We start from the raw sequence: 20,491 nt of genomic DNA on the forward strand, positions 1-20,491 counted from the left end.
GGATATCAGCTCTTTTCCCGAGATCAACTTGTGATGACCTGTTCCACTGCCCAACTGCTGCCATTTCAAACATTCTGTGCTTCCTCCTATCCTTGCTACCAGCCTCTTAATAATGTGTATTGAAAAGAATCTTTCTGAGCTCTCTCTGACACTCTCCTTGTCTGTATGGCCTATAAAAAAACCTGGCAACACTCTGACTGCTTTTCTTCTCTCATGCTCCCTGTGCCTGTGACAAATATGTGTCATTTTTCTGGTCTTACACTTGGCTTTCAGCCTCTGAATCAGAACACTCTTCTTGTACAGCCCCCCACACAAAGATCAAGGCTCTGGTGCACACCACAATAATAGTAAATGTTAGGGTTGCTGGCACTCACTCTGCTCTAGTTTTTGTGGCTCTGGGCAGAAGGACTTTCACAATGTCCTTTTGGAAGATCTATCTGCACCTGAATGATTTCATTTTCAGGGTTTCATTTAGAAATCCTCAATTGAAACCCCCCTTTACAGGTGTACTCCCTGTAATGCTTGGCTCCCTGACTGATTTTGGGGGTTGTTCTTTTCACTTCCTGTAACTGAACTGTAGGATTACTTATTTCGTACTGCTTTCTGATTTTATTTTTCATCCATCTCTTTTCTTCAGGAAGGAGCAATTTATGTAAGAATTTCAGTGTGGAATTGACTTTAGGTTTTATTGCTGTTTGTCACCCTTCAGGAAATACATCCCTGGCTCCAGCACTCAGTCCCTGCTGGCATTCTGAAGAGGAAGAGAAAATAACAGAGCTGCAGCTATTAAGACCAACAGGCAAATATTTTATTCAAACTTAACTTCTTCTTCCTGGGTCACTCTTAAGGAATATATTTCTGAATGTGAGGATGTGAACAAGGGTTGTGTTTGTTTGTTTGTCTTCCTGGAGACTCTCCTATTCAGCTGATCTTCATCTTCTTCCACGTTTCAGGCAGCAGAGCTTGCAGCAGTGACAAGCTGTAATCCCAAGGAAAACTGCTTGTGCCTGTGGCCTGGGTTAACCTGCTGGCAGTGATACGTGCCTGGGCAGGGGCAGCCGTTTCACACAGCTCAGCATGGACGTGCTGCCACTCCCAGCCACTTTTAGGACACAGGTGAGGTGTTTACAGCAATCTCAAAAAAGCCTGTAATAAAGTTGTTCTGCCTTCCTGGAGCCACCACTGCCAGAGACCTTTCCCCTTTCTTGGCTACTGTAGGAGCCTTCTTCCTTTGGCTTCACACCTTTATCAGCTAAAATGACACAGTCAAGAACTGGCTGTGGTCAGGCTCTGTCTCAGAAGGAGGGGCTACACTGCCACTCTGTTGTGGCTGCTGAGAGCAGGAAGATCAGAGAGGACAACAGGGAGGTGGAAGCCTGCTCCCTCTTTTATGTGGAATGGAGTCAGGATATGCCCTTGTATGAAGTTCAGCAGAGAAAAGCTTGGGCTGCCCTCGCATTCCTGCGCACCGTGCCATTCCAGTCAGCCTGGTACTAATCTGCACGGATCTCTGAAGGCATGAAACAACATGCAGTGCAAATGAAATCTGAGCCACACCACACCACAGTACTGGTGCCAGCTTCTTTTAGAATGCTGCCATGAGAGCCAAGGGAAACAGGTACAATGGTAGAAGATGCCTTGTACCACCTGCAGGCACAGACCTACAGCACTCGAGCAGCTCGTGAGGCATGTGAAAAGCTGGTGAACCCAGGGCCACTTAGACTTGAATGCACTTTCCTGGGGAGGAAGTGGCTTTTCCCTTGGAAAGCTCAACTCCCCAGGGTCTGCATGAGGTCAATGGAAAAAGTGATTTCTTCAGAATGTGATTCAGAGTGCCTAAGCACTGGGCTTATCTTATTGACTACAGAGGAAGCTCAACTTCTGTAGATTTAAACTCACTTTTGAGAATACTCATCCCCTCTTGACCCTTAGTTGTGGAGTTATGCTAGATCTGGATGTGGTTAGTCCTTGGAAGGCACACTACTTACTGAAGGTCAGGTGCTGCAGACCAAAGCTAAGAGAAGCTTGTCTACCAGACCACAGGGCATCCTGTTGGATCCTGCTTTGTCCTTTTGAGTTACCCCGGGATGTCAGAAATGGATTTGCAAGTACCAGAAAAGAAAATTAAACCAAGAAAGGTTGGTTTCTTCATGGTTGTCCTGACTGGAGCTGGAATAATCAGCATCTGTTTCAGTTTAACTGAGTTTTCATTCTGGCCTTTCTCCCCTTTCAAAGTACAGGCAACTGAAACCTTTAATTTGCCCCGTCTTTCACTGCAGAGGAAAATAGGAGTTTCTAACAGCTGTTACTATCCTGTCTAGAATAGCTACACTAAAAAAATACAGTTTATTGTCTGTTGTGAATGAAAAAGCTCTTGCTTGTTTTTGTTGTTTGTTGTGTTGACTTTGAAAGATAAATTGTTTGAACTGGTTGACTCTCCGTTTGTATAACTGAAGATTAGCTTGCTTGATAGCCTGCTGGATTTGCAGTTTTCCCTTGCACTGAACAAACTGAAGAACTGCTGGCCTTGGGATAGTTAGGACATGGCACATACTGGAAAAAGTTTGTGTTCATACAGGTAAACAAGAAAATAACTTCATGCATGACATTCTGGATGTGCTACTTCAGTGCTGATATGTCCTGTCTTTCCACCTGAAAGAGCTCTTGTAAGACCTAGGAAGCCTTTTTAAAAAATTGCTAGCAGACATGGATAAGTGGCTAATGAGTTGAAATTAGAAGCTGGCAGGACCAGAATTAGTTTTTACATGGCAGTTCTAAAATCCTAAATTGTGCTGCTTGTTTTTGGGAACATAGGTACTCTGTCCTTTTATCATACATTTGCTTTGTAAAAACAATTGGAGAAAAAAGCAAAAATAACTTCTTGTCACTCAAGTAAGCAGACCTGGCTCTGAATATATAAAAGGAAGTGACAGTAAAAATAGCAACATCTTATTGTACTGTAGTCCTTCAACAGAGAACCACATTTTGAGGTTCCCCTTCTTTGCATCCTTCTTTGTATTGCAAAGGCATCTTGCCCCAAGCAGAACCTTTTGCTCTGGGGGGTCAGAGTCTGATTTCAATGGGACAGAGCTTGGTGTCAGCCAGTGCCCTGAGGATCAGCTTCTAGACATTGACAAGGGCTCTGAATCTCCATGGGCATCCTCCAGGTTTGGTTTCTGTGCCTTCCTTTCTCCCCTTCTGCCAAGTGGTCCAGCCTTCCCAGTACTCGTAATAAAGGCAGTGGAGCCAACGTGCCATTCGAGGGGAAGACAGAAAAGAATGACAAATTTCCATGATGGGCATGGTGCTCACAAAATTGAGGGATTTGTTGTGCCATCAGCCTTCAAAACATGCTTCTATCCCCCAGAATAACTAAACCCCTTGCGACCCTTGGCCAAGAGACTGAAGCAAACTTGTGGTAAACTGACGATTCAAGGGAAAGAAATAGGATGTGACAGGAAGGTCTAGATAGATTGAGGTGTAGATGAGAGGAAGGCAAAACCTAGTGTGAAATTTTGAGATCTGAGACATGATAGTGGGAGATTGAGATACAGAAAAAAAAAAAAAGAAAGAACAACTGGGAATTAGAGTATTATGTTGAGACTGGTTGACAAGGAACTGGCAGACAGAAGACACAGCAGAACTTCAATATAATGAAAGAAGAAGGAAGAGACAGGAAAGTCAGGGGGATAGGCAGTGACATGAAGAACCAGACAAGAGACTGGACTAGGACCTGGCATGGGGAACCAAAGAGGGAGGCCCTGTTGGAGATTAAGAAAGTAGAGACAGTCTGGGGAAGGAACAGGTGATCCAAGTCTGAGAGTGGAGGTGGGGCACAGGAAGCAAGGAGTAGCAGGAGTGAGCTGTGGGAAACAGCCCCACACAGGGCAGAGCAGGGGGTGTGGGTGGAAAGGGGCACCACGGGCTCTGCTTGCTGGGACATCCTGACTTGCAGAGCTGGAAGTGGAACAGAGTTTCCCTGAGGCTGGGCTTCATGTTGGCTCAGCCAGCAAAGAATTTGCCTCTTGTGCTGTCTGCCCCAGCAGCAGCACAGAAACCACTGGAGCTGAGTGTCCTTGGCCAAGGCAGCAGCAGCTGCCTGCCTGGGGGAGGAGAGCAGGCTTTCGGGTAGTTGGATGACAAAAATTTTACAGTTGGGAGGAAGTAGTGAAAAGGCCACATGACCGAGGGAGAAAGGGTCAATTCATTAGTCTGGCAGTCACTAAATTAAGAAAAGGCAAGTGGGACTATATATCAGAGGTATCTGAATTTGGTCAAAGATGATTCTGAAGTTGTTAGATTGATCTTGTGGTTGGCTTAAGCAAGCTTAACTAATTAATTGCTTTATTTTAGTTCATTGTGTAAGACCTAGCTCCTAATAAATCACACTGTTTTGTAGAAACATGCTTGAAACAGCTGTGTAAATACAAATAGCCTTAGGAATGGTCTTATGAATCCACTGAATAATCCAAATTCCAACACTCATCCCCCTCTGCTGCTGATCTGGATGGAGGATAACAGCCACTGCTGCTGTTTCTCTTTCAGTAAAAGGGGCAGAAATCTGTGCTGGACACACAAGGGTGGGGACACACAGCTGATGGCCCATGCTGTGATGCTGCATGATCCTGCACCAACAACTGTCCTTTTCAGGAGCACAGGAAATGCTACAGGTGTTACAGGAACATTATGTTGCAAAGCCAAGCCTTTAAAAGTTAGGCAATGTCCAAAAAAAATTGCCAGTGAAACCTTAATTCAGAACCAGGTAGGTTATGAAATGCTCTTTAATTATATTTCTCCTCCTGCTCGTTTCAGTGTGGATGGCAATAGTTCAAGGTCCTTGTACAGTCCTGTGGGGTTTCTGGGGCAACAGTCTCCTGATCCTGAGAGACTCTTCACTAATTCTTGTAAGGATTGTGAACTCCTATATTCACCCTCTGCTCTGGGACAGGTCTATGCCCATGAGATCTGGGGACAAACATTGCTGATTGAGACTGGGAGTAGGTTGGAGGTGAGCTTTCCAGCATCCAGTAGGAGGGTATAAAATTACCTACTGCGTTTGGGCAGATCAAAAACAAATCTTTCATGCATGAATTCTGCCTTTGCAAAAATGTCTGTTAGTTCTGATTGTTGGCACAAGTATTGCCACAGTATCAGTCTAATCTCATATGACACATTTAAGGATTTGCAGCAGAAGGGTGGAGTTAGCAGTGTAAATTTCTTGGCTGATTTATCTCTTCTGACAATTGTCCTGCTCTGCTCTAAATCAGCTTTTCAGAACAAATCAGGATTTTTGAGTATAAAGTAACATTACTTTAGATTTCAAATAATATTTTTTTTAAAGCAAAGTGAGTGGAACCAGAAGTAGACTCTCTAACAGAACCAGAGGACATGTAGCACGTATCCTTGGTAAATATTTCAATGCTAAGGCAACTGGGCAGTGACACTTTGCACACAAAGGGCCTGAGAAATGTAAAGGTACACAACAAAACTTTCAGATCCTACCTACAACACTACAGTCTTTTAATGCAAGTGACTGTATTCAATTAAGTCACACAAGAAATATTTTTTTTACACTCCAAGCTCTCAAGGCAAAGTGTGTATTTCCATGTCTTGTAGAGGATCCTGCACAGTCCACAATGAAGTTTTACTGATTAATAACAGCAAATAAACATCCAGTCATTGTAAGAAATATTGTCACTAGGAAATTTCAACTGGTTTCTGTCTTGTGACCCAATATGCCAAAAATCCAATTCTGCTTTTAATGCTGTCCAGCATTTATTAGTAAAATAACCACATTGAACTGTCTGGTTTGCCAAAGACTCACACAAAGGCAATTGGCAGAATTTTGGTATTTGATAATTGAATGTGAATAGCCTCGTTTCACTGAAACTAGCCAAGATGATTGCCAAAAGTTGTAAAAAATCTGGTGGAAATAGCAGATACTCAGATCTGACTATCTGACGTGGCTCCCAAATTTACTCATGGTTTTGATGCTGCTGAAGTAGCTGCGGAACGTGAGCCTGTGGGCCCAGTCCAGGGTAGCAAGTACTGAGATCAATTAGTAGACTCCTATTAATTTGAACGTATTTTAGAAATTATAAAGTTGAGATGCTACTGCAGTGCAGAATCTGTCAAGTCTTGAAAGGGAAACTGATTGCAACCACCTGAGAATTTAGCATTAAAAAGCTAAACCTTTCTCAGCAGAATACTGAAAGATCTGTTATAACAAGTCGTGAAGGAACTTCCTTTTAAAGCCCATCCTAAAAGAAAGGGCGACTGATGGCAGGTGCTCTGTCACACTTGGGTATATCTGTCTACACAGAGGTGCGGTTGTCACCTTTTGGTATCTCTTTCGAAGGCAGCTTGGTTGGGTTAGCCTGACATGTCTGCTACAGGAAGAAGAGTCAGCAAATTGGTCCGAGGTTACAGTAGCTGCCACCTGGGGATGGTCTCTATTTTATCGATAAAGGAGACACGGGAATGTCGCGGTGCCCGTTTCTTTGGGGGTGCCTCAGCAGCTAAAGGCGCCTTGCGGCAGGAGCGGGTGGCTGTGCCCTGAGCGTCCAGCACAGAGGGGAGCTGCTCCACACCAGCCATGCCTCCAGAACTCCCGATCCTGGCTGCTCTGGGGGCCAACTCGCCATCCAGCTGTTGGAACGGCAAGAAAACACCTCCTGTTTGCTGTAACACTCCAGCGAACTGCACTGGGTCACCGACCGAGTTACGGGCTGCCCTCCGCACCCGGGGACGTCCCGGCAGCGCTGGCCCGAGGGCAGCTTTCAGCGGGGTCTGCGCGGCCGGGCACCCACCCAGGGACGGCCACGGCTCAGCGCAGGGGAGCCCTCCCCGAGCCCCGCGGGGAGCCGGCCCGGGCTCCGGCCCGCACGGCCCCTCACGGCTCCGCACGGTTCCACTCCCGCCGTCGCCACGGGCAACGCGGCGCTTCCGCCGTAACCTGGAAGCGCTCGGTGTCCGCGCTCGGCGGGCCCGCCCCGAGAGCCGCGGGAGGGCCGTGGGCGGGCGGTCCCGTGACGGCTCGGTGCGCACAGACGGTGGCCGGCAGGGCAGGGCCGGGCGCGGAGCGGGTGCCGAGCGCGCCGCGGGAGGATGGCGGAGCCGCACGGTACGGGGCGGACGGGCCGGGGGGCTCGGCCGGGCGGCGGCTGACAGCGGGCGGCGGCCGGGGGCGGCGGGAGGCCGCGGGCACAAAGGCGGGGAGGGCCGGGACGCAGGTGGGGGTGGCGGGGCGGTCGGCGGGGAGCCCGTGCCTGCCCCGGCGGGGCTGCCCCGCCCGGTCCGCGGGGCCCGGCGCAGGTGGGGCGGGCCGGGCCGGGCCGGGGGCGGCCATCGCCCCCGCGGGGCTCGGCCGAGGGGCTGCCGGGCGATGGCAGCGACCGCCACAACAACAACAACAATAACAACAAAAAGAAAGGAGGAAGCTCCGTCTTACAGCCTCACCTCTCCTCCTGGCCGCCAGCTCTCGGTGCCGGGAGTTGGCACGGAGAAATTGAAGCGAACTGGCGTGTGTGTAGTGGCGGTGGCGCTCCGGGTAATGATTACCGGCGTGCGGGTAATGATTGCCGCTGCCTCTGCCCGTGTCAGTGCGTCCCCCACCCTCTCGCATAGGCGTGAGGCTCTTTTCCTGTTTCACCCGATGTATTTATTGTGGCAGTTCTGAAGGAGCCACAGAGACAGAACCTCGTTTCAAAATCGTCGCCTTCCTGTCTAGCCAGGTGATTTTCCCGGTATTTAAAACAGAGAGGTGTGACAGAGAAAAGCGGCGTGACAGCTTCCCGCGTATATTCGTGGCTGTAGAAGGCGTCTTCACCGAGCTGTTCGTGTCTTTCCCTAGGAAATGCTTCAAAAGCTGTAGTAACCTTAGTAAGGTGAACGGCCGCGTTGACTAAAATTGCGACTGGGCGTGAGCTGCACAGCAATTCAGCAGAACTGAAGTTTGGTGAAACTGTGTTGCTGCTTCACTTGTCCATCCTATTTAGGAGCAGGTATGGACATGGAATAAAACGTCACCGTGTGTGAGAAAACAATTGCCAAGTGCTGAAATAGTACTGGTAATCTTTAAGTTGTGTTTTTGAGATGGGACTGTGGAAGCATTGAGTTCTGCACATGTGCAGACTTTTGAGGCAGAATGTTAATGATCAAGGAGTTGTATTTGTGTGTATTGTCATTGCTGCAGTACTTGGTGGGGAATTTTTTTGACTATCAGAATAGAAATTAAGATGGATTTGGTAATTAACTTCAGGGTCTTAATTTTCTACTGTTTCTTGTTTGCGTGGTTGACTTTACGTATTGCTCTTTTTACATCCTAAACTGTGTGTGTTGGTTTGTTGTGTTGTTTTTTTTTTTTTAATCACTACTCATTATGGTGTAGATTTGTTTATAACATCAAGGGCTTAAAGTAGGTGATGGTCAGATTAAATCATGCTTATTTACAGCCATATTTCAGACATATGTTGTATGGTGATCTTGATACAAACTTAGTCTGGTTTTGGGAAAGATTTACAGTATCTTATGAATTTGTTATTGCACTACTCGCATACATTTTAATTTTAGTAACACCCTTATCATCTTAATTTCCCTTGAATGTTTTGGATTTCACTATTTTGTTTTCTATGTAATTATTCTTTGCTCTGGATGAGTAAAATTGGAGATAATTTTACTAATTTCAAGCCATGTTCCTTTAATTTTAGGCTGTTTGTCGGCCATCAGCATTTCTGTATATGTGGCAAGGCAAAGCGTGCATATTAGGCAAAACTAATTTTGTATGTAACCTTGTAATACACAAAGATGATTCCAGACAAAGCTCTCCTTATGTCCACAGCCTTCCTTTGAGGAATACTGAGGGATCCTCAAAGAGGATGCTGTCTTCTTCCACATCCCTCTACGTGCTCTTTCTAGAAACAATCCTCAGCATTTTTTGTTTGTGGTGATGGCAAGGGAGGGTCCATGAAGAGTTCTGGTTGTGAGTAGCTGTTGTTCCCGGTGTAGTTTTTCCTGGTGTAGTTTTTCCTTTCCAGCGTGGCATATCTGTAAGGCAGGAGGTGCTGGGAGGGGCGTTCCTTTGTTATGTTGACACTTTAATCGCACTGACGGGTGCATTCTCCTCCAGGAATTTTGTGTGATTGAAGGGATTCCTTCAGACGAGGAATATTTTCTCCAGCTGTCTCCCTGTGCCGTTAGCCTATGCACAGAAATTAATTGCTTGGAAGATCACTGCTGTGCGTGTGCCTTTTAGGAAACCCTTGGATTGACTGTGACTTGGCTGTGGCTTTCTAGAAAAGCATGTTTCTGCTGGAGCAGCGTGTGTGTGGCAGTCCTGGCTTGTCACTGTGAGCAGGCAGCTGTGTCCAGCACCCGTGAAATAGGTGGATGTTGGTGCTTGCGTGTGGGCACGGTGCTCATGCGTGGTAATTGAATTAGGGCCGTCAAAGCATCTTCTGCTTGTTTGAAATAAGGATCACATTCTGTGATCCCTTCTTGACAAGGCTGAGGAAGCGCAGTAAATAACAAAGCTCTGTTTTGGGAAGGTTTAGTATGGTAGCAAGGAAATAAAACTGCCTTAAGAGACCTCAGTGGTTCCAAAACACCACTGTGGAGAATTTGGGGGGGGTGCTAGGAAGGAGCCATGTCTCTCTGGGAGCAGGTTCTCCTTCGTGTCTGAGGAAAGATGAAAACTTCTGTGTGTGGGAGGGGAAGGCAGCGTTGTCCCTTGCTGTGTTCCACCACAGCCCTTGGGAAGGCTGTCCCTGGTGCCCACTTTGCCCCTGCCCTCCCCAGCGCCTGGGTTTGGGGTATCTGTGCTGTTCCTGGGTGTAGGAAAAGCTGGTGCCATGTCCTCATATCCAGCCTGCCATACCCTCCCGTTCAGCATGGCCAGTGGCATTTCCCACCCAGAGCACGTCAAGGCTCGTCGCTTCTGATTTTATTTTTCAGTGGATGCTGTTTTAATTGAAGTGAGGCTTGCTTCTCGCTCTGTTGTCGTAATACCTTGTATTTATTTTTACTGCATGCAACTGCATCTCAGAGGAGATATTTCTGCCTCTCGCTTTTTGGTGGGTTTGTGTGTGTGTGAGAGGCTGGGGAGGATGCAGTAGCGAAGATTAAAAAGCCAGTTACAACTGATGGTACAGATAAAAAGAACTCTCCTTCTCGTGGAAACTGTACTGGCTGACATAGTCTAGTCTGTTTGATACAGTGGTCTTGCTGTGTTACAAAATGGATAAAATGTAACAGGTTGATACAATAAGCAAGGTAATGTTTGCTGTATTAGCCATTGACCTTAATTCGCTTGTTTTTTGCTGCATTGCTTTGCCTTGACTCTGTTGCAAAATACACATCACGTACTATTATAAATCTGGGAATTCTCCAACATCAAATTTGGTTCAATAAAGGCAATTTCAGGATATCCAGATCTCTGGATGAAAAGGGAATTTTAATTACTAAGATTTTTTCCCATTGTTAACCTCCAGGTAATGTATCTTTTGTATAGAAATATGGACACTTTATAATTTCTTTAAAAAAAGTGAGTTTGTGCGGTGTGGTGATTTTAGACTGTTTTAAGATTGTCGCAGTTTTTAAGAGGTACTTTATCTCTATTGCTCTACAAGAGAAATGAGAGAACAGAGACCATCATATAATTGCGGACATGCTGACTGCTGTGACGGTATATTAAGAGGCTGTGAATTGGTGCAGATAAATACTAGGATGCACGGTCAAAGAACTTTTTAAAACAATCTGGCTTGCCTGTAAACTTAGTTGTTTTAGTATTATTTTACCATTAAGGTGTACGTGTTGGAAAAAAAAGGTAAATACTTGAGTCTATTAGTTTGTTTTTTACTTTCTTTACAAAAGTGTAGTCTGTTCTCAGAGTGGATGTGCATTAGATCCTGGTTTGCACGCCTGCCTCCCTTTCTATCTCAACTAGTGCTGGAGAGAGGTTTTTTGTGCCACAGGAAAGTACATACCCGATCTTTATGTACTATTTTTGAGCCAAGTTGAAAGTTTGCTGCTGTGTGTGAGTGGTGGTGGGGTTTTGCCGGGAGGGGCAGCCCTGGGGATCGAGCTGTGCTCCAGCCCAGTTGTTGTCTTGTGAGACATAAGGCTGGTGCTAGCATGGAGTTGGTTGTAGCTTGCTCTCACCTTTGCTGTGCTTTTGTGCCCAAGGACGCTTCAGATTCTGAGTGCGAGCAAGTGGTGCGGTGCGATCCAGCAGGCAGTATTTCCATGGAGCCCTGTTGATCCCGTAGATATTGTATCCGGTTCAGTGGACCTGCCTACCCTGTGGTCGGAGGCTTTTTGTTATGCATGCATCCTAATTGTTCTTTCTGTCGGCATTGTGCGCTGACTGAAGGGGCTGTGCACCAATGCAAATAGCCTTTCTAATACCTTCCGCATTTGCATTATAATGGCTGCATAAATATTGCAGCACATCTCAATTCACTCACTGCTTTGACTGCTGGGCTTTAAAATAGGTTCTTTCTGTAGCACAGATCTTGTTCGTGGTTGGTATTGCTTTGGAGAGGGGTTCTGAACTGCATCCCTATTAAATAGCGAGGCTTGTTTGTGATGAGGTGCAATTTTAATTTAGCTATGTTCTAGTCTCCCACTCCTTTCAGCCCACAGGTTGATACATGCACTTGGAGGCAAAAAAATTTCAAGCTTTAGCAGTTTTTCACCAACTATTTCTAAACTCACTATATTTGGGGTTGCAAAACATGTTTGCTTGAGGTTTTGTTTTGCGTTAATTCCAGAAATCCTATGGAGGTCTGTGAGAAAATTTTCTACATAAGGAATGTGAAACATTGTGCCACTGTTGTTTTGGTGCCGAAACATTTGTTGACTTATTGAAAGTGTCGATACAGGGATGTGACTGAAAGCAGACACTCTTTTTGGGAGCTGGTGGCAGATTGCCATCACCTGTCTGTCAAAAGTTTGCTTTACAGAGTTGTTAAACAGAACAGTGATTAGTATCACGTACTTGACTCTTAGTGATTGATAGATGCACAGAGACTTTTTAATATTATCAGAGAATGCAGCTTTTCTTGTGGCTATAGACTTTTTATTAATGCAATGTGTCAAATTTTGGGAATGGTAGTGCATGAAACTAGTATTTCTATTTTTTGGCTAATCTGTTTTAATCCTAGGGTTCACTCTGTTTTTATGTGTTTTAGTGTATGAAAGCAAGAAACTGCAGCAAGAAAGGTATATTTAAATCAAATGTTAGGGTTTTTTTTAATAGATCTGATGTTGGTAGCTTGTCACTCTTCCACTTGTTTGCACATATTAAAGCAGTATGAGTTATTCAGGTTAAGGATATGCAGAATGAATTTGCTGTAAGAATTAAGATTACAGAAACTGTTTTCTGAAACAGTAAGTGATAGCATTGTAGGAATCCTAAATTTACTTAGGACTTCTATATGGTGATGGATGATTCACTTACATATGAAGTAGTGCTGTGTGTTCTTTGTAGTGCTGCAAACAACATATGTATTACTATAATACAGTACTTTTAATGCTTATCCTGTCAAAAAATTGTGTCTATTAGAATTTTAGAATAACTATAGTGATGGGAATGAAAATGCAAGGTTAGATAATGTTATGTGAAAGCATAAAAATAATCTTGAAACCCCAATACCTGTGACCACTAAGCTCTAGTGCATCTATACTTAATGTACAGATATATATGGATTTTAATTATCTATTAGATATTACAGATAATGTTGGTTTATTACATCAAGAAATATGGCAAAACCACTTCAGGATTTGCAGTTGTATTTAGATCTGTGTTTTCAATGTCTCCATCCTAATAGGAACTAGTAATAAATCAGAAATTGAAGACTTGTTTCATGACAGTTCGAGTGGTCAGAACAATCCATTGGTCTGGCATGTTGTCTTGACTGGGAAGAAAAGTAAGTATATTTATTACTTTTATGAAGAAATACCTGACTGGCAGCCAAAACATCCAGGGCCCGATATTTGTTTGTAGCTGAGGTGCAGCAATGGTTGCCGGGAGTCAGATTTCTCTCTTTTTCTTTTCCTTTCTCCTGCCTGTGCCCCAGCCATTTAAATCTTGGCAAATAGGGGATTTTGCTTTCTCTTTGTTATGAGGCTTCTGTCCTGTGACTGCCAGTAATGCTGGTCTGTGTAATTGTAGCATGTGAACTGTCCAGTCTCCTATATAATAAGATTCCTGACTGTTGTAAATTTTTTTGATGCTGAAAGTTATAATCTGTTTTGTAATATACAGCATTAATCATGGTTATTGAGAATTGTCCTGGGAGGAAATACTCACCTTGTGTCAAAATGCTCAGAGCAAAAAAAACCCAAAAGCTCTTTTTTACTATTTCTTAACTGTTGCATAGACTTTTCTTTTATAAACAAAAGAAAGCTATTCAGTGTGTCACAACTTAAAGCTTATATTGCACAGCAGTGAAGGTTGTAGTAAATCTATAGATAATTAGCTAAAGCTCTGTGTACAGTGCAACTGCAGGTGCTGAGTAAAGTGCATTGTGCTATGGAAAGCTTCAGACTCTTGGCTTCAGTTTTCCTTTTTTGTTTGTGTTAGACCTAATCTAGCATCACTGCATCCTCATTAAAAAAAGAACACCTTGTTATCTCTCTCAATGCTTCTCTCCCAACTCAACACCCCTCCAATCAACCTGCAGCTGTCCAAGGCAAAGAAAAAATGGAGCAATCATTATTCTCATCATTAGATGAGAAGTTGTGTTTCTGAAATTGTGGTGTTGGAGTTTTGTGCTTTGTTATATTCCCCTTCCCCCTCTGCTGCAGAAAAGCAGAACTATGCATTTCTTTTAATTCCAAGGGATAACTGCACAGCCAGGAGTCTTTTGCAGCTTGCTGCAAATACCAACTCCTGTTTAGAAGCGTGTAGTTATATGGGGGCACTGTGTGTAGCAGAGAGAACATGACTTCACTAGCAAACTATAGGTCTCCTGGCGGCATCAGGTGGCTTATTATGTAAACAAAAGTCCACTGCAGTCAAAAATAGATCTTTATAAAAAGAAATAGTGCAAAAAAGTGGCCTCCTAAACAAGGAAGTGGAGGGCTAACAGAGAATTCATCTGTGTAGTTCTGCAAAATGCTGATCATAGCAGAATATGAAGGATTTACCATGAAATCCCATTTTGCTGTTTCTTCTGATGTAGCAGTTAGAGTACATGACTTTTAAAAATGGTACATGTAGAGAAATGACTGTACAATCAAAGGGTCTAAAGCCAAGAATATATAATATGCATAATTTGGAGTGATTTGCACAAATTTCTTATTGAGGGGATTTATGGGTTAAATGAAACCTCAGCTCAAATATTCTTGTTAATATGTTAAATTGTGACAATTACTTTTCTAATAGTTCTTCAAATCTGGTGGCTATTGTTCAGTACTTACAAAACCAAAAATATTACTTATTAAAGAGAACTTTATAATACTGGCAGTTGTATCAGCTTTATTGAATTTAAAATTGTAGATTTCATGAAAAGGGAAATTAGTAAATAGCACAAATGAAAATACCTGGGAGCTTGTTTTAGTGCAGCAGGTTTTGTTTTGGTAAGTCTGTTCATGTCTTTTGGACTCTCTGACAGCGTGCAGATAATCACAGATTTCAGGTAATCATATTTGTTTTTCACAGTGAGCTACGTATTTGCTTTTTGGAATACTCAAAAAATTGTTTGGCAACTGTCTTTATAGCATATTGTGTGTTGCAGGCCTAGCTAGGAGGGAACAAAAATTTAAATATTATACCTATGAGTTGTAATTCAGAATTTAAATACAACAAGATGGATTTTTCGCCCTATGATTTCATCCATAAATTTATTTTCTATGTTTTAGGTCATCATTAGGGATATTTTTACGGTAGTAATTTCTCTTTTCTCTTTCCTGTAAGAAGTCTTTAGATAAATCTTTGTAGTTTTCTTGTGCATTTAGGCTGTATCCTGTCTTGTCTTTTAAAACTTATCTCTTTGCAGGGCAGCTCTTTGGAGAAGCCCGAAGTCATACCCAGCTATCGAGGTTTCAGTTACATGTTCTCACTGTAGTATCATGTTTTCTTCTTCCAAACCGAGATGCTGTTTATTGAACCAATTATCTGCTGGGTGCAAGCCAGAACTTTCTCCTGAAATCAGAATTAATGAATAAACAAATTCCTCTGGAAGGATTCCTGTTCTCACCGGGCAGTGACAGTTAACGTGTGACAAGGGCACTGTTTGTGTCCTGTCACCTCAGTGCCCGTGTGTGTGTCTGGGTCTGTACTCGGCCCTGCCAAAATCCACGGGGTAAACTTCTGAGTGTGGATCACAACGTTCACATCACATATTTGATGGTATGTCTGTCTTGGGCTGTTTTTGAAACCATTCCAGCTCTTGTGTAGTCAGCAGATGGGATGCATACGCCTTCATTAGCAAGCAGTTAACTCCGCTGGTAGGGCTGAATTTTCATCACGCTCCGGGTCTCTGACTTGGCTCTTTCTGCATTCCAGCTCCCACTGTTTGTTATGCTGTCTCGAAGAAATCGACAGGAGCGTTACATGCTCCTGCCCTCCTGTGGTAACGAAAACCCGAATGTTTTTCTCAAAATCAGGTTGTGTAAAAATAAGAGAGAGAGAAAGGAGAACCAGGAACTAGTTTTTCTCTTCTGGAGCAGCTGCTCACATCTCAAGATGTGCATTTGCCTTTGGTGAGGTGTTCTGCTTCAGAAGCCCAGGAAAAGTCATAGTTATTTCTGAATTTGCTGTTGCAGTATCAGTAAGATCTTTTAGCCTTTTATGGTCTTGAATAAACTTTCTTGCTTTTATATGTGATGTGTACTATCCCTTTTGCATTAGAGAAATTAAGGCACAAATTACAGGGGAGATTTTGACCAGCAGCAGTGGCAGTGGGATAGCTCTGCCTTCTCTCCTGTGAGCCAGTGGGAGCTGAAACCCAGTCCTAGGGATGTGGCTTGGAGACACCAAGCTCCCCGTGGTTGAGGAACAGAGGTGGATCCCAGCCCCAAACTCCTCACTCCTCCCAGCCAAGTGGAAGGTGGAGAAAGGCAAATGGGCACAAAACCATGGCTGCAGTGAGATCTTTGTTGGCTGAGGGGACCACAGAGAGTAGCGTGTGTCATCTTTGAATATACAGTGTGGTAACAAGTAGTCTTGTGGCCTGAAAGGATCCTGAAATGGTTGTAATCTGTATGTGACCTCTTATTTCTTAATGAACCCCTCTGTATTAAGAATACTAAAAGAAAGATGCTCTCAACTCTCAACTTCAAAGCTCGTGGTGTATATGAACTTTGGGCATACACCCTCAGTCTCTGTAGGCAAATCTTTGTGTTGTTCTCAACCTGTAAAGTCTTGGAATGAGAAATCTGTGTTTGTCACAGCTTTCAGTCCTGTGATTTTCAGTGTCTACTGAAACTGGTTTGTTTTGTTTTTTCCACTTAAACCTGCTTTATGTTAGCAGGAAGACTTTCACAGTTTGCATACTGTTGGTTCTTTGGGCCAGCTTGCTGTCTGTCTTTCAGAAGTATTTAATATAAGCTGATCAGTTGTATACCATGGTAATGTAAAAGTATCCTTGAGAGTTGCTTCTACTGATCTTCACATTGCTTTGTACTTTTACAATGCGATTTTTGCTCCCTCTTCATCTTTGAACTACATAATTAATAGTTGAAATACCTTCTGACAAAAAGAAATGGTCCAGAATATTTTTTTTTAAATCTTGGCTTATTTTGTGACACAGAAACAAGTTAATGCAAGGCAGAAGGGTGTAGAGAGCATGAAAGCTTCTCATTGCTGCTGCTTGTCTGTATTCCCTTATCCTGCGGTAACGTGAGGTATCCTGCCTCCATTCATCTTAATGCACACATTCAGGTATGTGTGCATGCCTGAACTTTTTCCAAGTCACTGCTATGCTTCCACCATTGAATTACTCTGTTGGCAACTCTAGAGGTATAAATTTTTCTAATAAAAGTAGGGGGAGAGAGCATGGAAAGTTTGTATGTGAGTGTCACTTTGAAAATGCTGTTTCTAAATAGAAGTTAATAAGGATTTGAACTTTCTCATGCACTTTTCCAGTGCTAGAGCAGTGACTTGTCATGTGAGCAAAAAGTTCTGCTTGGGTTATATGTGGCTGTAAAAGCTCATGGACTGAATTTCAAGTTTTCTAGGTGCAGAGTGTAAAATTACTGCTGAGACTTCTCAAATCCCTTCCAAGACTAAGTTTTCTTTCCTGTGTAAGCAACTTTCTCAAGTAGTGGAGGGTGAGATCAGTAACAGCTCTATCAAATCTTAGTTTGATTTTTATGTAAATTCAGTGTTGCATGGCCTGGTTTATAACTAAATGAGGCTAGGAACTCAAGAACTAATTAACAAGTTTTCTTTTGTGAGTTTCTGCTTTGATGGATCTTCCAGAAGTACTTCAGGTGTGTGTATATATTCATCCACTACAAATGTGCTGCTCTTCAGTTGCCAAAAGTAAATGGCTAGAACCTGATTAACAGAATAGAATTAATTATGCTGAAAATAATCTTTTCACCAGTTTTTGACCACTTTTCAGGTAGCTACTCCAAAATAAAGTCATTGGTGCATTACAGAGATGATTAGTCAAAAATCACATCATTTAGGATTCATTTGGATTCTCATTTTCCTTGCTGTCAAAACTCTTAATTACCAGCTAGTGAGCACTGTAAGTTCTCTTCACAGTCAGATGTGGGAGGCTGGTTGTGTGGCCCTTTTTCTGACCTCCTCTGATCATGGGCACTTTTCATCCAAGGCTACTGCTTGGTTTTGATTATTAGTATCATTATTAATGTGCAGCTTTTACCACTGCCTAGTGCTTGCAGCCAAATGTAAATAAAATATTCCAGCTTGAATAGCAGTGACAAATGAAAGCTTAAACAGGTGATCACAGAGCAGAGTAATTAGCCAGTACAAAGAAGTGGTTCTTTTAGGTCAAGCTTTTCATTTGCCTTTAAGGGTTACTTGTCTTAAGGGTCACTTATCAGTATGAGGTGCTGACAATAGCTGTTATTATGCCATTTATAATTATATATGCATACATATATATATATATATATATATATATATATATATATATATATATATATATATATATATATATATATATATATATATATATATATATATATATATATATATATATATATATATACACACACACACATAAAGGCGGGGGGAAAATTACTTTGCACTTTGTGAAGTTTACCAAAGTCACTTGTGGATCACTCCCAAACTTTGCTTTGATACTTCTGGTGACAACTAGTGGTACTTGAATTAAGTAATGTGGCTTTTATATAAATCTCCTAATATTTGAAACAGTATCTAGAAATAATAAATAACAAATGGAGAGTTCCTGATGATAATACAGATGAGGAAGAAATTTTAACTAGAGCAGATGGTATTTTGTCAGCCTAATTTGGATTTGCTGTGTTCTCTCCCTTTTTATTTAACGGTCAGCCTTTTGTATCTCTATTAGCAACTTCATTTATTGTATATGCAGGCATGACTAATGTGTTGGAGCATGCAGGGCAGCATGGCTTGGAAGCAGTCCACAGGCCAGAACTGTCTTGCAGGACAATGATTTGCTTCCTATTTCTAAAGGGCAGGTAGAAGGGCTATTTGGGCAATAAATACTTTGACACTGATTTTTTTTTTTTCCTTAGATAGCTCTTTGTAGTCCCATCTAGACTTAATGGTAGCATGGCTAAAGGATGAAGAGCATAGACAATTTTCTAGCAGATTCCTGTAGTTATGGTGTATTTATAAATATGAGAAGAAGTGGACCCATAGAAACATCCATTGAAGATACCACATTCTTCTGGAGAGAGATGAAGAGCTCCTCAATCAAAATAGTAATTTATTGATAGATGCTAGAAGTAGGAACAAGATGGTGCTGTGTAAGATCATGCTGTAATGCAGCCCACAGTGATGAGTCTGAGTGTTGGCAGGGATCATCTGGTCTGGATTTAGTGGTAGCGTTATTTGCTCTGCAAAATAAGCTAAAAGTTGGTTGTGAGAAAATGAGCAGTGAAACAGTATCATCTGCACAGATCTGACATGAGGAATTTAGGAGTTAGAGGACAGCACACAGTGTGTCAAAACCAGGCTGTGGTTAAACCTTTCTCTCTCAGTCATGTTTCCAACTGGTAGTCCTCACAAGCACGGATCAAATTTAGCCTTAGAAAGCAAGAATAATTTAAAATTAAAATTTCCTTCTTTGCATCATGCCTGAATTTGATCCCCATAGGATGCCTATCTAATATAAAAATATTTAATGTGTATATTTGTTTTTACAAAATTGTTAATTCCTGTTTATAGCATTTAAGTGTGCTTCAATACTAAGCTAATAGTGGCAGTTCTCAGACTAGTTATGCTACTCTGTAAGAATCACAGAAGCTTTTGGTTTGGTAGGAATTTGTGCAGTACACACTGATATTCAGCTCTTCAGATTGCAACTTCTCCACCTCCTGTTTGAAGAATTATTGTCAGAGAATGTTAGAAGGGGGGGAGGAAGGAGGAATTGTGGGGGAGAGAAGCTGCCCCTGTTTGCACAACCTTATGCCCAAGAATGACAGGAGCTGGGGGCCGGTGGGGAGGAGGTTTTCTCAGACACGTGCTGATGTGCTTTAGCCCCAGATAGGAATAAAATAGTGCATGTAACTGGATGTTTCTTGCCTTGCAGCAAAGGGAGGGATGGAGCAAGGCTTGTGGTGAGATGGAGGAATGGCTGTGGCGTGTTGTGCCTGGCTGGGAGGGTGGCACTGGCCGTGCCCTGTTGCAGGGCTCGCGGCAGTCCAGGTCCTGCTCCACACATCCTTCTTAGCCAGTTCTGATGTCCTGCCTGTGTGTCTGCTACTTCTCTTTGGTTATTCCTGTACATTGTCAGAGTTCCTTGCAGCCTGTACCCAGTACTCCTGTCTTCAGGTGCATGCTGGTGGTTTTCATCTGTCTTTTACCTCTACTGGTGTTTGCTCTCTTTTTCTTAACCCTTATTTTTTTATTGGAAGTGTCATTCCTGTGATTGTTTTTTCTTCCTTCCTCACTATTTTGAGAATGGTTGAGTGGAAAAGGAACAAGCAGGTAGCAAGTATTAGTTAAAATTATTTAATCAACTTATTTGTTAAACTGATTTTTATTTATTTGTTTTTAGAGTTTCAGGTACAGTGTTTCTACAGTGTTTGAGTTTCTTATTCTTTCTGTTCTGGAGCTCTGTTCTCACAACCTCCGATATGTTCTTAGTATTCTCATACTGTTCATATATATATAGTACCCTTATTTTGAACATATTGTTCTGGAGCATATTGTCATACTAAAATTTGTTCAGTCCTTCAAGTCAATTTGTGAGGCTGTGTATTTTTTCTGAGTATTTTGAGCATATGTCTAATACTTTCTGGATTACACTTGGTTTGAAAAGGGCTCACTGTCTTTTAATCTGAGTTGGTTCAACCTGTGCAACTC

General features: G+C 42.8%; 1 protein-coding gene across 2 annotated transcripts in view; it reads left to right on the forward strand.

The window, feature by feature from the left end:
* Positions 1–7,001: 7,001 nt before the first annotated feature.
* SHOC2 (SHOC2 leucine rich repeat scaffold protein) overlaps positions 7,002–20,491 on the forward strand; it is a 63,448-nt gene continuing 49,958 nt past the window's right edge. The window contains exons 1-2 of one of the 2 annotated variants that reach the window (XM_084210537.1): positions 7,002–7,123; positions 7,853–8,003. The gene's annotated coding sequence lies outside the window, so the exon portion shown is untranslated. The remainder of the gene's footprint in view (positions 7,124–7,852; positions 8,004–20,491) is intronic. The other variant, XM_084210536.1, reaches the window with a different exon arrangement.

The sequence above is a fragment of the Fringilla coelebs genome, assembly GCF_963513975.1.
Source record: "Fringilla coelebs genome assembly, chromosome: 8".
In the NCBI taxonomy this organism is placed as follows: Eukaryota; Metazoa; Chordata; class Aves; order Passeriformes; family Fringillidae; genus Fringilla; species Fringilla coelebs.